Source organism: Vulpes lagopus, chromosome 5 (assembly GCF_018345385.1).
Source record: "Vulpes lagopus strain Blue_001 chromosome 5, ASM1834538v1, whole genome shotgun sequence".
Taxonomy (NCBI): Eukaryota; Metazoa; Chordata; class Mammalia; order Carnivora; family Canidae; genus Vulpes; species Vulpes lagopus.
The window spans coordinates 113,562,061-113,576,426 of record NC_054828.1 but is presented as its reverse complement, the minus strand read 5'-3'; the positions used below and the strand labels follow the sequence as shown (position 1 = coordinate 113,576,426).

Sequence of the window (14,366 nt, the reverse complement as noted above, 5' to 3'; positions counted from 1 at the left end):
AGCACATTCCAGTCATAGGGCCTGTGCACTTGCTCTTTCTTCTGCCCGCAGGCTTTCCCTCCCATGGCTGCACAGGGCCTCTCTCCTCCACTTCATTCACTGTGTTTTCAAATCCATTAGAATGCAAGCAGCATGAAAGAATATGATTCTCTATTCCAGTGCTTAGAAGTACGCCTGATTCATAAGCCCTCAGGAAACATTTGTTTAATAAATAAATGGTGGGCGCCTGGGTGGCTCAGTCAGTTGAGCGTCTGACTCTTGGTTTCAGCTCAGGTCTTGATCTCATGGGTCATGGGATGGAGCCCCTACTTCCGGCTCCGTGCTCAGCAGGGAGTCTGCTTGAGCCTCTGTCCTTCCCCCCACTGGATAGTGTGCATGCACGAGCTCTCTCTCAAATAAATAAATATATCTTTAAAAATTAAATAAGTGAATGTAGTTATTAATAGACCTTACAATAATCATATTTCAAAAGATTTTATTTATTTATTCATGAGAGACCCAGAGAGAGGCAGAGACACCCTGTACAGGACTTGATCCCAGGACCGCAGGACCACAACCCGAGCCAAAGGCAAACGCTCAACCACCAAGCCACCCAGGCATCCCTACAATAGTCATTTTGAATGGCTGCTTATCTTTCTTTTTTCTATTTTTTTCTTCTATTTTCTTTTGAATGGCTGCTTATCTTAATTTAAACTTGATTTTACTATGAAATATTAGGTTGAGCCATCTGAAATTGCCATTTTGGAGGTTAAAAATGGTTGATATTGGCAATTTCACATAGTTCAATCGAATAAAACACATTCAGAAAGTTGTATTACATGAATATACCACTTAAAATGCCCCCAAATACAAAAAAAAAAACCAAAACCCATCATCCCTTTTGCCAAAAAAATACCAACACCCCTCCCCCAAACCACCATCCCTTGTGCCAACCATCCAAGCTAAACAGAGGACATTGCCAGCATCCCAGTAGTCCCCTGCAGGACCCTCTGAGTCACATTTCTCTCCTTTCTCTGTAAGGTAAGCATTCCTGATTTTATAATGTTCATTTGCTTGCTTTTCTTTTTCTTTTACCATCTAAAGAGTACGGTTTTCTTTTGCCTGTTTTTTAAAGTAAGCTCTACACTCACTGTGGATCTTGAACTCATGACCCTGAGATTGAGAATCACATGCTCTACCAACTGAGCCAGCCAGGTGCCCCAGTTTTGCCAATTTTTGAGGTTTATATAATTCATATAGTGTGCATTCTTTTGTAAGGGGCTTTTTTCTTGTTTCTTTTATTTGATAGACTCATCTATGTTGTTGTGTCTGTTGTGTATAGTGTTATTACTGTATAATATTTCATTGTAGGACTATACCACCTATCATCTCATTTTTAAACAAGATTTACTTATTTATTTTAGAGCCAGAGACCAAGAGAGCACTAGAGGAGGGAGGGGTAGGGAGAGAGAGAATCATCAAGTAGACTTCCCACTGAGCATGGAGCCTGACATGGAGCTGATCCCAGGACCCTGAGATCATGACCTGAGCCAAAGTTGAGAGCCAGATACCTAACCAACTGAGCCACGCTGCTGCCCCCAAATTACCATTTGGGTTATTTCCAATTTGGGGTTATTATAGGTTATGACGCTATGAGCATTCTTATTTATGTCTCCTGTGTGCATTGAGCCCGTTTCCCTTGCGTATGTCCCTAGGAGTGGAATTGCTGGGTCATAGAGAATGCAAGTTTCAATTTCAGTAGATGATGTCAAACTGTTTACCAAACTGGATGTAAAAGGTTACACTGATAACAGTGTATGAGAGTTCCAGTTGCTTCAGAAGAACCGAAACTTAATATTGACATTCTTTGTTTTAGATACTTGGTGTCCCACTATGCCTTTAATTCGGATTTCTTGGAGATGACAAAGTTAAACATGTTTTCATATGTCTGCTGACATTTCATATCTTCTCCTGTGAATTACCTACCCCTTCATATCTCTTGCTCATTTTATTTAAGATTTTAATTTTAAGTCATCTCTATGCCCAACATCGAGCTCGAACTCACAACCCCGAGATCAAAAGTTTCGTGCTCTTCCAACTGAGCCAGCCAGGCACCCCTCTTGCTCACTTTTCTGCTGAATTATCTGTCTTGTTCTTATTGCTTTATAGGAGTTTATTTATTTATTTATTTAAAATATTTTATTTATTTATTCATGAGAGACACAAAGAGAGAGGCAGAGACACAGAGGAGTCTCTCCCTCCTGCAGAGGGAGAAGCAGGCTCCATCCAGGGAGCCCAATGTGGGACTCGATCCTGGGACTCTGGGATCATGCCCTGGGCTGAAGGCAGACTAACCACTGACCCACCAGGTGTCCTTATAGGAGTTCTTTTATATTCTGGCTTTGAAACTTCTATTGCTTATATGTGTTGCAAGTATCTTCTCTGTGGCTTGACATTTCATTCTTTTCATGGTGTTTTTTATATCTAGGATTCCTTAAATTGAATACAGACATACTTTTCCATCTTTCTCTTTGATTAGCACTTTTCCTGTTTTGCTTTAAAACTCTTTCTATACCCAAGGTCACAAAGAAATTCTTCTATATTCTTTTCTTTTATTTTTAGAGTTTATTTATTCATGATAGACACACAGAGAGAGAGAGAGAGACAGAGACACAGGCAGAGGGAGAAGAAGGCTTCTCACAGAGAGCCCCATGCAGAACTCAATTCCCGGACTTGGGATCACACTTTGAGCTGAAGGCAGATGCTCAACCGCTGAGCCACCCAGGCGTCCCTCGTATATTATTTTCTAAAAGTTTTATTGTTTTATTTTTTTGTACCCTAAAATATTTGACAATTTTATGCATGATCCACCAAAGTTTGGGTGTTTACTATTTAACAGCATAGCTGGGACGCCTGGGTGGCTCAGCGGTTTAACGCCGCCTTCAGCTTAGGGCGTGATCCTGGAGTCCTGGGATCAGGTCCCACATCCAGCTCCCTGCGTGGAGCCTGCTTCTCCCTCTGCCTGTGTCTCTGCCTCTCTCTCAATCTCTCTCTCTCTCTCTCTCTCTCTCTCTCTCTGTGTGTGTGTGTCTCTCATGAATAAATAAATAAAATCATTAAAAGAAATAAAATTGTGGGGACCCCTGGGTGGCTCAGCAGTTTGGCGCTTGCCTTTGGCCCAGAGCACGATTCTGGAGTAAGGGATCGAGTCTCACATCGGGCTCCTTGCATGGAGCCTGCTTCTCCCTCTGCCTGTGTCTCTGCCTCTCTCTCTCTCTCTCTCTCTCTCTGTGTGTATCTATCATAAATCAATCAATCAATCAATCAATCAATCAATAAATAAATCTTTTAAAAAAATTGCTTGTTAAAAAAAAAAATAACAGCATAACTGACCAAGGTCTAAAGATGTGAAATTACCATGTTCGAGAAATTGGGAGGAATCACCCTATAAACTCACTAGACAGTATGTGATAAGAAGAGTGTACACTTTATCATAGAAAACCTGTCTATACATAGTAGTTGCTTCAAAAAGCCATTCGACAGTGAGAGACTCCTAACTCCGGGAAACAAAGGGTTGTGGAAGGGGAGGTGGGTGGGGGGATGCAGTGACTGAGTGACAGGCACTGAGGAGGGGACTTGATGGGATGAGCACTGGATGTTATGCTATATGTTGTCAAATTGAATATAAATTTAAAAAGTAAGGAAAAAAGCCATTCGATCTTCTGTTGCTTATAAAAATGCTGTTCTAAAATAAAATAAAATAAAATAAAAATAAGAATAAAAATGCTGTTCCAGGGGCAGTCTGGGTGGCTCAGCAGTTTAGTGCAGCCTTCGGCCCAGGGCCTGATTCTTGAGATCTGGGATCGAGTCTCACGACGGGCTCCCTGTATGGAGCCTGCTTCTCCCTCTGCCTGTGTCTCTGCCTCTCTCTCTCTGTCTCTCATGAATAAATAAATAAAATCTTAAAAAAAAATGCTGTTCCAAATTTCAGTGTAAAATAGCAAGCTTCTACTCTTTGGTGTGGCTGATATCTTGTCTTCATCTGCCGGTTCTTCTGCCCCAGCCTGTGTCATGAGGTCTGCAATGTTTTTCTCCAGGTCGTCAGTGGAACACCTCATGCCATCAGTTCTTTCCCACGATCTAGTCAGACATAGTCCGACATTTATCTTGCATCTGTTGCAGGAGTGTCTACACCACCAGGGTGAGATCCTTCGGGTGCTGGGGTCAGTCTCCACCATCTGTCCCATTCCTAGCTTGGCAGTGAAGTCTCAACCATCACCGAGGTTCTAAAAACATTATTGTTTTAAATAGTGGCTTAACTTTATAATTTATTTTAGGTCATAATTTATTTCAGATCATTCTCCCTGTTGTTGCATGTAGGGTGATCTTTTTGTGTGTGCTTGTGGTTTTTTTTTTTGTTTTAAGATTTTATTTATTTATTTGACAAAGAGAGCACAAGCAGGGGGAGCGGCAGAGGGAGAGGCAGGTTCCCGGCTGAGCCTGGAGCCTGATGCAGGGCTTGATCCCAGGACCCGGGGATCATGACCTAAGCCGAAGCCAGACGCCCAACCCACTGAGCCACCCAGGCGCCGCATTGTTTTCTTTTTTCAAACACTATTTTAAATGTTGTGGGAACAGCTTCATCCAAGCCCCCTGGGACTCAGGAAGAGGAAACGAGGGTGAGGTGGGCTGGGAGGTGTTGCCCACTAACATTCTAGCCTTGCTCTGCCTCCTGAATTCCAGATGGTTCTCCCGATGATGCCTCTCAGCCAAGCCCACTGTCATCACTGAAGTTGGGAGGTGCCTACAGGGGAAAGTCAGGAGACCCGGTTGCGGTTGCGGTGAAACTCTGGCCACTCTGACATTTGACCTCGACAGGAAAAGCCCAGGACTCCCTTTGCCTCATCCAACCCCCACCACCCCCACATGTGAAGATCAAGGCACAGAATCCTGTATCTGCAGATGACCCCACTGGCGTCCTTTCCCCTGGTCCACCGCCACCAATCTGCAGTCAGACCAAGGTCCTGGCTTTTGCATCCTGGAATGTTGCAGGGGCGGTTTCCTGGTGTGATTCACAAACTACAGGAATGTTTCAGTCTGACCCAGACACTGGCTTGGGGGAGGGGGACACGCCAGGAAGCGTCCTCAGCCACTTCCCCATCCCCAGGGGATCTCTACCTTTCTGAGCTCCTCCTGGTGTCTCTCATCCTGGAGGGTCATCGGGTCCCCCCCTTGAGAGGGCACTCACGCCATCCTCTTGCTGCTTCTCCTGCGATGCTGTGTCTCCTGCTGGGAGTGACGACACAGGGAGCATGCGTGGGTTTCTCTGCCTCTCCCCAGCAGGGGAGGCTGGACACCGAATACACCCTCTGGCAGTGACAGGGAGCCACCAAATGGTGTTTGGAGGAAGGATTCCAAAGTGGTCCCACACGCACACCTCTGGCCTGACTTGGCTCCCTGCTGTCAGAGGAGTGACGAAGGAGCCAGGGCCAACTCCCACAGGCCAGGGCAAGTAGATTTTCAAAACCCAAGCCTGTCTTTCTGGTAAAGGCTCAAGTGTCCTATGCAATAGTTCCATCCAAAGGCCATGCTAACTGCCGAAGTTAATCCCCTAAGAAGATCCTGTCTGTACCTTCCGATGGTTTAGAATCTAAAGAGAATGACAGCTGTTTTGAGCTGGGAGCAGAGTGGCCCCAAGAGCTGGGAGCAGGCTCTGGGCCCGAGTCAGGAAACCTGAGCTCAGGCCTGGCTCGGCCACCATGTGCCCCGTGACACTGGGCCTCCTGGTGACTTCACCCCTCAGAGCCTGTGCCCTGATATGCCCAGCAAGGGGCGGCCCTGCCCAGCCACTCGGGCAACAGTCAGAAAAGTGACACAATTAATATAAAAGTACTTTGAAAAGCATAAAGTGTTGTAATGACATGAGGGTTCTTAGAAAAGCACTGAGAGATGAAAGGGGTAGGCCGCTGACCCTTCTCAAGGTATTTTATACGGTAGTTGGAACAATTCTTTATTTGTTCAGTACTTGAGAATTCACAAAGGGTTTCTAGGTTCTTTATCTCACCTGAGCCACACAATAACCAGCAAAGCAGGGCAGGGATCATTCTCTCTGAACACTGAGCAGGTGGAGAAAAGAAGGCTTAGAGACTGTGATTTTCCCATGGTCCTACAGTCACAGAGCCAGGACTAAAACCCCCTTTTTGTAGGTCTCTATGCTCCTTAGGATGGGCCCATTTTGGTGCTCCCTGTTTCAGTTGCTGCAACCCCATGGGGCAATTTCCCACAAGACTTGTGAACACATCCTAGCAGGCCCCAGAACCCCCATATGGCTGAAAGGGGTGGGGAGGTAGGGGAGAGAGTAAAGAAGGCTGTGGTTATCTTATGAGCAATGGGAAGTTACTAAAAGCGGGGAAATACTGTGATCAGAGCCGTGTTCTGTTAAAAAATGCTTTCCTTCTCCACCTCTTCCTTTCTTATGGGCTCCTTCTTTTCTCCTTCTCCCCTCTTGTTTCTCCCTCTCCTCTTTATTCTTCATTTACTTTGTATAATTCCCCAGTAAGAGAAGGCAAGGAAAATTCTGGGACCTTCCATCACCAAAACCTTTAGGTATTTAACCGTCTGGAGCCCTAATTGTCTGGCTCCTTGCATTTATAGGATGCCAGAGTCCTGCCCAGAGACTCCCCTTTCCAGGGGGTGCTTCATGCTCCAGGAGCAAGGCCAGGATTCAGTGAAGGAATTCGAGGTAGCAGGCATGTCCGACAGGCTGGAACCAGGTCCCTGGGTTCTTCCCTGGCCTTCTGGAAAGAGCCTTGTCTCAAGAACTGCCTGAAGTGGCCCAGAACCTGAGATCCTGGCAGTGTGCTCTTTTCTATGGGGTGCCTGCCATTCAGAGTTCTGCACTCCCCAGGCCACTAGCAAATGGCCAGGTGGCTGATGTGTATGTGTACATCTGGGGTGCCCCCTCCAGGATGTCTGACCCCTCTTCCTCCCCAGCTGCCTTAAGTTACAGGCCTAACTTCCTCTCCATTTGTCTGTGTTCCACGTAGATCACATGCCCCGCAGCTGGGTTCCCAGAGCCTTTGGGGAAGATCTAAGCAGAAAAAAGCAAGCACATATGCCAGAGCATGTGTGCATGTACGTGCATGATGTGTGTGTAATGTCTTGGAAGAAAAAGGCTCACACTGTCTCTGCAGAGAATCTCTGCCTAATTCATCTTGTTCAACATCATATCCCTATCACTAGGCAAGTAGTTGGCACATAACAAATATTCTCTGAATAAATGAATGAATGAATGGTGAATGAACTGGAGAGTATTTAGAGCCTGGCTATCACAACCAGAAAGTCGTTGGAGACCTTGCTAGCACGGTTCTAAGGAGCCCCAGCAAAGCGGCTTTTAAGGAGTCCGGGAAGGAGGAAGGGAGGCTGCAGGGCAGGGGAGAGGAGGGGCGGCATGCAGACCTGAAAGCAAGAATCCTATAGAGAATGTCGTAGGCCACAGATGCTCTCACGCCCTCACCCACATCAGCACGGCTGGGACGGGGCTTCACCTGCCTCTCCTTCCCAGACTAATACCAGTCTCTCTTTTCTCCTGCTTTCTTTGTTTTTTTTTATTTTTTATTTATTTATTTATGATAGTCACAGAGAGAGAGAGAGAGAGAGAGAGAGAGAGAGAGAGAGGCAGAGACATAGGCAGAGGGAGAAGCAGGCTCCATGCACCGGGAGCCCGATGTGGGATTCGATCCTGGGTCTCCAGGATCGCGCCCTGGGCCAAAGGCAGGCGCCAAACCTCTGCGCCACCCAGGGATCCTCTCCTGCTTTCTTTGAATGCAGACCTTAGAACTTGCCCAAATCAGGAACTGTTTGTCATCCAGTTGGTCACCTCTTGACACTTTTAACAGTCCTTTCAGCTGGTGCTCCTGCTCAGCTGCTTTGATCCTAACCTTGCCTCCCTGGGTGGTTCCCAGGGCGCTCCAGCTTCTCCCAGGCGTGCCCCCCCTTCCAGAAAACAGAAGAAAGTGGTCTGCAGAGAAGAGCAGAGGGAAGATCACATGTGTCCCAGAGAGACAGAGGGAGGAGCCTGGTTTTTTGACTTTCCAGTTCCCTGGCTGAGCTGGCCCAGGGAGTCTTCTGTTCCTTCCAAGGATACCACAGACAGCCTGAGCATTCCCACCTGAGCGATTCCAAATGCAACCACTCTCCCAGCCCCCCTTGACATCCCCAGCCAAGTCTTTCACTCACAGCTGCACTGTCTCCGCCATCATTACCAGTATCTGGAGTTTATTCTTCTCATGCTCTCATTCACCCAGCAAGCACCCCTCATCTTCCCATACCCCTCCATCCCTATTCCTGGCTTCTACTCCATACCTTCCTGACCCCAAGCCTCCATCTCAGAGCCAGCTGCCTTCCTGCATCTCTGATGTCAAGGTCTCTCCCACTCCATTCTATAGACCAGTCCCATCACATTATTTATTTTCTTTTTCATTAAAAAAATTATTTAGGGGAGCCTGGGGTGGCTCAGTTGGTTAAGTGTCTGACTTCAGCTCAGTTCATGATCCTGGGGTCCTGGGATGGGCTCTGCATTAGGCTCCCTGCTCAGTGGGGAGCCTGCTTCTCCCTCTCCTTCTGCCCTCCCCTGACTTGTGGAAGCATTCCTGCTCTCTCTCTCTCTCTCTCTCAATCTCTCTTTCTCTCAAATAAATGAGTAAATAAATCTTTAAAAAATTTATTCAGGGGGCGCCTGGGTAGATCAGTCAGTTAAGTGTCTGCCTTCTGCTCCAGGTCGTGATCCCAGGATCCTGGGATTGAGCTAAACACACTAAGGAGTCTGCTTCTCTCTTTTTCTTTGCCTCCCTACATCATGCTCTCTCACTCTTTCTCTCTCAAATAAATAAATAAAAACTTTTTTTTTTAAGAGCACATATCTTTTTTTAAAATTTTTATTTATTTATGATAGTCACAGAGAGAGAGAGAGAGGCAGAGACACAGGCAGAGGGAGAAGCAGGCTCCATGCACCGGGAGCCCGATGTGGGATTCGATCCCGGGTCTCCAGGATCGCGCCCTGGGCCAAAGGCAGGCGCCAAACCGCTGTGCCACCCAAGGATCCCTAAATAAAAACTTTTAAAAAGTTACTCAGTATTCTGAAAACCATGAATTCTGAAAACCCTACAAAAAATATATGCCTAATTTATCACAAATGTATGTGGGCTATAACTATCCCCCATGTTAAGAAACAGAACACAGGGGGGGGATCCCTGAGTAGCTCAGCGGTTTAGCACCTGCCTTTGGCCCAGGGCGTGATCCTGGGGACCCTGGATCAAGTCCCACATCAGGCTCCCTGCATGGAGCCTGCTTCTCCCTCTGCCTGTGTCTCAGCCTCTTTCTCTCTCTCTGTCTCTCATGAATAAAAAAAAAAAAAGAAAAGAAAAAAGAAACAGAACACAGTGCTATTACTTTTCTTTTCTTTTCTTTCTTTAATATTTTATTCATTCATTTGAGAGAGAGAGACAGAGACCACAGCAGGGGGAAAGGCAAAAGAAGAGGGAGAAGCAGACTCGTTGCTGAGCAGGGAGCCTAATGTAGGCCTCAATCCCAAGACCCCGAGATCATGATGTGAGCCGAAGACACGCTTAACCATCTGAGCCACCCACATGCCCCACAATTTTCTTTAAATGTCTCTTTTAAATTGCTCCAGAACTTGGGGCACCTGGGTGGCTCAGTGGTTGAGCATCTACTGTTGGCTCAGGTCATGATCCTGAGGTCCAGGGATTGAGTCCCACACTGGGCTCCCCGCAGGGAGCCTGCTTCTCCCTCTGCCTGTGTCTCTGCCCCTCTCTCTCTGTCTTTCATGAATAAATAAATAAATTCCTAAAAAATAAATAAATAAATTGCTCCAGAGCCTTCTGAGGCTTTCTACTCCTTTATTTTTTTATTTTTTATTTATCCATGAGAGACACAAAGAGAGAGGCAGAGGGAGAAGCAGGCTCCATGCAGGGAGCCTGATGCTGGACTCGATCCTAGACCCTGGGATCATGACCTGAGCCAAAGGCAGACGCTCAACCACTGAGCCACCCAGGCATCCCAGGCTTTCTTTCTGAATTAAGACAATTTCTTTTTTCTTTTTTAAGATTTTACTTATGTATTTATTTGTGTGTGAGAGAGAGAGGGCACTCACGAGTAGGGGGAGAGGCAGAGGGAGGAGATAATCCCAAGCAGACTCTACCCATTGTGGAGCCCCCATATGGGGCTCCATCTCACAATCCTGAGATCATGAAACCTAGTTGGATGCTCAACCGACTGAGCCACCCAGGTGCCCCTGAATCAGGACTCTTTCAATAGCAAGTAACAAAAACTTAAACTCAAACTGGCTTAAATCAAAAAGGTAGTGTAATGGCTCACTTCTCTGAAAAATCAGAGGATAATATTGGTTTCAGGCACAGCTGGATCAAAGAACCCAAACACTGCCAGCAGGAAATGGTCTCCTGGCTCAGATATCCTCTGTGTTGGCTTAATTTTCCTCCTCAGCTGTTGCAGCAAAGGTTCTGGGTCATGTGCCTATGCCTGAACTACCGTGGCAAGTGGTGGGTCAGCTCTGGTCAGAGTCTGAGGGTGGAGAAAGCGCTTTCCCAAGGAAAAGTGGGGTCCTTGTTGCAGAAGATGGGAGACCGCAAACAAGATCAACAAATACTCTCCAGTTCTCACTTCCCTTGTGAGTGGGAATCTCTGTTCTACCAAATGCTCAAAGCTACTGGAAAAATAAAAATAGGTCAGGGCTATGAAGGTTGTATGAAAACTTTAAAATTCAAGAGAGACGGGAGTGATTTTGAAGGTGATGATTTCTTTTCTTTCTTTCTTTCTTTCTTTCTTTCTTTCTTTCTTTCTTTCTTCTTGCTTTCTTTCCTTTTAAGGACTTTATTTGACACAGAGAGAGAGGAAGAGAAAGAATACAAGCAGGGGGAGTGACAGGCAGAGGAAGAGGGAGAAGCAGGCTACCTGTTGAGCAGGGATCCTGATTGCAGGACTCAATCTCAGGACCCAGAGATCATGACCTGAGCCAAAGCCAGACACTTAACCGACTGAGCCACCCAGGCGCCGGAAGGTAATGGTTTCTTTGCCTTTTCCACACTGTTCCCCTGCCCAGAATGCCCTTCGGTTATCCAAAGCCTGCCCTCCCTTCTGCCCCCAGTCCAGTGATAATTGGAACTTCTTCAGCACGTAGAGTGTCTGGGGGATCATGGACCCCCTCAACTCACATAGTTTAAAATTTAACTAGATATGATCTTCATTGTCTTGTTTTTTTATAGGAATATTACAGTTTATTTGACAGTTCACATAAGGATCATCAACACAGATGAATGGGGAAACAGTCTTGGGTCCCAGGATAGCTCTTCTTCTGCCTGGGTTGCTTCACACTCTTACTGTTGCCCAGTTGGTGTCTGCTCAGGGAGTTCATGATCATTTTAATTTTGGCTTAAAATAGAAACAAAAAAAACTACCAGTTGCACTGTTCCTTAGGGTTTCACAGACCTTGCTCTGCTCTGTTCAGTTACTTAGTAGCCTCCTTGAGGAGAGAAATTGTTTGTCTTTTGTTCTATACTTCTCCTAAGACCAAGCCACCATGAACATATTTTAAGTGTGCTGTATATTCCTGTTAGTTGATTGAAAAGTTGATCTTGGGGCATGCGGGTGGCTCAGTCGGTTAAGTGTCTGCCTTCAGCTCAGGTCACAATCTCAGGGTCCTGGGATTGAGCCTGTGTGGGCTCTCAGGGAGCCTGCTTCTCCCTCTCCCTCCCTCTCTCTTTCTCTCAAATAAATGAGTAAAATTAAAAAAAAAAAAAAAGGAAAGAAAAGAAAGTTGATCTCATGGGCACCTGGCTGGCTTATTCAGTGGAGCTCTTGATCTCCAGGTTGTGAGTTTAAGCCCTATGCTGGATGTAGAGATTACTTAAAAAAAAAGAAAAAAAAAAGAAAAAAAAACTTTAAAAAAATAAAATAAAATAATAAAATAAAAGTTGATCTTGCAATGAAGCAGAAAAATAGGCCAAAAAAGCTAGGCTGGAAAGGTTTCTACTTATATCGTAGTTAACTTAGTCCCAGGACCTGTAAATCTCCCACTGACAGCTGCTCTCATGCTATTTACTCTAGTCTCAGAATCCCGGCATAACCATGGGCACTTTTCCTGAGTCCATGTCCTGGCTTTTGTCTCCTCCTTGGGGAGGTGCCATCTTACCACTTATTTCTCTGGACCTCCTCCCTTGGTAACCAGAGCCAGGAGAGGTTCTCCTTCTGCCATTCCTTGGAACCCTTCCATCAGTCCTGGTTTCTAGTTTAAGGAATACACATTGTTCAAGAAACTGGAAGGAAGGCAGAGCTTGAGCATGAGGCTCACCTTCCAGAAGAGACCTTGGCTTCTCTGGTCCATAGTGGATAGTCCCTTCCTTCCAGGCCAACAGGGGGGCCTATGTAAATTATGTAATGCCCAGAACAAGTGTACAAGACACACATATGTACAAAGTGTAGTGAGGCCTTAAGGACAAAGAATGTCAACCCAGAGAATGTCTTTCTTTTGGAGGAATGGGCTTCATTCAGGCAGGCTGTGGGAATGATAAGTGGGGACCCTGGGATTTTCCTTTCACTTTCTTGTGCTCTCAGAAACCACCTCCAGTGACTCAGGAACATGAAGCTAAGGGTCAGATGGGTGGGGCACAGCTTTCCATCCAGGTTCACCCAGTTTTACCGGGCAGAGGATTGTGCTGAGGCCATAGGCAAGAAAGGAAGCCCAAAATAGAGGAAGGACAGGGCGTCAGTTCCTCGACTTGTTGAGACCAGAGTTGTGTAGCAAGACAAACTGGAGTGTGCTCAGCATTTCTCCTTCCTGACTTGGGTTTCACCTTAGCCCCAGTTCAGGGGCAGCCCTATTGGCTCAGAGAGCTGAGGGATCCAAGAGGAAGAAGCCTGTACAATCCTTCATCTAGCAGGGGTGGGGGTGGGGTAAACTTTTAAAGTAAGCCTCTGGCAAAATCCAAGTTGGTTATGTTGCCCCAACTCTGGCTTTATCTTCTCCTGCTTCTCTTTGCTACCCACTCTGCCTTACAGTTATAACAAATTTCTTATCAGTTCCTAACCATGACACGCATGGCTGCTGTGTACAGATTCATGGGTTGTGGCATTGCACAATTCTTGGAGGTGCCATCTCCATAGAAAAAGGAAAGAATCATGCACAATTTTACCAGGCATCCCTGAGCTAGGTCCTTTTTTGACTTCCTTCCCATACATTGCTTCCTCTGCCAAGAATGCCCCTGTTGGCTTTTCCTCTCACCATATATTCACCTGTTAGAATAATCTAACACAGCTTTCAAATTCTGCTCAAATAATGTCGATGAACAGAGATGTAACTGAATGCTTTAGGAAATGCTCACAGACATTGAGAAGAAACACCATATATACAGGAGTCTCAAAAATGGCACACTGTTCACTCATTTTGCCTGGTAGCTTTATAATGCCCATGTGGTGTTCTGAAAGGCAATGTAAGTAAAATCCATCAGAAAGATTACAATGAAAAATACATAATAACAAGTGTTGGTGAGAATATGGGAGCAACTAGAATGCTCATACTATGCTAGTAGGAGTGTAAATTTGGGAAAACTACTTTGGAAAACTGGTGGTATCTACTGAAGTGGAAGAGATCCCTAGTATATGACTCAGCAGTTCTGGTAGAAATACATATATATGTAAACACACACTCAAAAATGTGCAAACATGATATAGCACCACTACTCATCATAGGTCCAAACTAGAAATAACTCAAATGTCCACCAACAGGAGAATAGAGGAATAATGTGGTATATTTATAAAATAGAATATTACACAGCAATTAAAGTGAATTTGTTATTGCTTCACAAATAACATGGATGAATGTGACAAACATAATATTGAGTGAAAGAAGCCAGATATGAAAGGATACATGCTATGTGATTCCATTTATATAAAACATGTACTGTGGTGCTAGAAACAAGAATAATGTTTACTCTGAGAGGATATAATGATTGGAAAAGAACATGAAATTTCTGTGGTGCTAGCCATATTCTATTTATTAACATGGGATGGTCACATAGATGTGTTTATTTTTTGAGTTTATTGAGCTGTACACTGAGGATTTGTATGCTTTCATGTGTGTATGCTATGCTTCAATAAAAAAAGATTACTTAAAAGAATAAAAGCAATGTCTAATTTTGGCAATGATGAAATAACAGAATCTAGATTTATCTTCTGCCTTAATCAATTCTAAGATTGAACAAAATATATGAAGCAATCATTTGAAGACATTGGATAACAGGCATCTCAGCACAGTGATCCCTGAGAGAGGGGAAATAAATGGGATGAGTTCTACA

General features: G+C 45.2%; 1 pseudogene; it reads right to left on the bottom strand.

The window, feature by feature from the left end:
• Nucleotides 1–1,814: 1,814 nt before the first annotated feature.
• On the bottom strand, nt 1,815–4,217 carry LOC121491879 (annotated as a pseudogene).
• Nucleotides 4,218–14,366: the final 10,149 nt, after the last annotated feature.